Here is a 2,314-nt window from a genome sequence, read left to right as displayed (position 1 = left end):
GAACATTCACCGCAGTTCCAACCGGACGCTCAGCGGAATCAGAAACAACATGAGGCTTCGGGGGTGCAGAAAATATACGACCATCACGGGTCAACCCGCTCACGTCAGCAATATTTACCACAGAAGACGAAGGCAAAGGAACTTCTTTCCCATCTTCAACAGCAACTGGATTATAGCGGAAGGGAATTGCTCTATCCGAAGCATAAGGCACAGGGCCTGCAGGTTTGATCACCAAAGAAGGGGAGACCTTCGGCTTGCTACCATCATAACGGATGCCAACAGGCTCGGGTAATTTGAACACAGGAGAAATCACATTTACTTATGGTTCATCTTCATCAACATTTCTGTTTTGAAGAATCTCAATAGTCCCTTCGTCCAACAGCTCTTGCAATTCTCTTCGCACCTGGCGACAACCCAATTTATTGACGGAGCAGATGCGGCATTTGTCATGGTCGTGCTCCATATAACTGTACTCACACAGCAGACGATGCAACTCGACCAATGACTGTCGAATATGGCTTACATATTTGACTTTATATTTGCCAGGGCAACCCTGGACCATGTTAACCGACTTCCCATGCTCGGGCAATGGGTTCTTCGTAACATTGGGGCCTAAGTCCTCAAAGCTCAGAATGCCACATCGCATAAGGTCTTGAACCTTGGTTTTCAATGGATAGCAGTTCTCTATATTGTGACCCGGAGCACCGGAATGATAAACACAATGTTGATCGGGCTTGTAGCACCACTGCGGGTTAGCAGGCACAGCCGGAGGATCCCTCGGGGTAATCAGTTTTCGCTCTTTTAAAGAGGGATACAGCTTAGCATATGACATAGGAATAGGATCAAAAGTGATCTTTTTCCTCTCATAATTCAAATTAGCCTGATTACTATTGCCACGAGGCTGGTAAGCCTGTTGCTGTGGACGATGTTACTGTTGATACTGAGGTTGTTGCTGATTATGATGCTGATTGTTGTCTCTGAAGACAGGTGCTATGTGAGCCACCTAATGCTGATTGTTGAAATGACGCACAGGCTTCCTCTTGGCAGAGGGTCTTCTTGGTTTAGCATGGGATTGCACAGCATGTGCCTCCCCATCATTCTTCTTAAACGCCCAATATCGTTTAGAAGAGCCTTCATCCTTAGTCAAACGTCCTTCACGGACTCCTTCCTCCAATTGCATCCCCATGTTCACCATTTCAGTGAAATCAGAGGGAGCACTAACGACCATCCGCTCATAATAAAATGAACTAAGAGTCTTCAGAAAGATCTTAGTCATCTCCTTCTCTTCCAGCGGAGGAGTAATCTGAGCTGCCAGCTCTCGCCACCTCTAGGCGTATTCCTTAAATGTCTCTTTGTCCTTCTGAGACATGGCTCTGAGTTGATCACGGTCAGGAGCCATATCAACATTATACTTGTACTGCTTGACGAAGGCTTCGCCAAGATCGTTGAAGGATCGGATGTTTGCACTATCAAGGCTCATATACCACCGAAGAGCTGCACCAGACAAACTATCCTGAAAGTAATGAATCAACAGTTGATCATTATCAGTTTGAGTAGACATTTTTCGGGCGTACATGACCAGATGGCTGAGAGGGCAGGTGTTCCCCTTATACTTCTCAAAGTCAGGGACTTTGAACTTGACAGGAATTTTCACACCGGGAACTAAGCATAATTCGGCAGCAGACTTGCCGAATAGATCTTTCCCTCGGAGGGTCTTCAATTCCTTTTGAAGCTCAAGGAATTGGTCATTCATACCTTCCATCTTTTCATTAACATCTGGGCCCTCAGACGGCTCAGAATGATAGATGGTGTCGTCTACCCTAGGAATGGTATGCACGACAGGAGGAGGCATCGCAAGGACCGGGCTAGATGCCGACATGGAAGCAAAGGTAGGAGCTGGAATATCAGGCATAAACCCTGGAGGCATACCCTACGGAAACCCGGCTGGTATGGCTGGCATGAAGTGGGCACTGGCAGCTGGCACAGTAGAAGCAACTACTTCAGATATAACAGTCCTCTGGGGAGGAGTTGCAGGAGGTGGAGATGGTTAATTCTGAGCAGCTAGAAACTGCTCCATCAGAGCGCTCAATCTGGCGACCTCTTCCTTCAGCTCTCGGTTCTCTTGTTCTAATTGATCCATCACTCTAGCAGAATTGGCTCGAGTGTAGTACCGGTGAGTCAGCTTGTCTTCAAAATAAATGAAGAGCACAGAGTTAGGCCACAGATAAGAAGACCAGAACAACACCTGCTTATGCAGAATGATGCATGCAATGCTTGTGCATATGCTTTGTCTTTATTTTCAAGGAACTTTCAG

The sequence above is a fragment of the Lathyrus oleraceus genome, chromosome 5 (genome assembly GCF_024323335.1).
Source record: "Lathyrus oleraceus cultivar Zhongwan6 chromosome 5, CAAS_Psat_ZW6_1.0, whole genome shotgun sequence".
NCBI classification, from domain to species: Eukaryota; Viridiplantae; Streptophyta; class Magnoliopsida; order Fabales; family Fabaceae; genus Lathyrus; species Lathyrus oleraceus.
The sequence above is the reverse complement of the archived record's forward strand: the minus strand, read 5'-3'. Positions refer to the sequence as shown.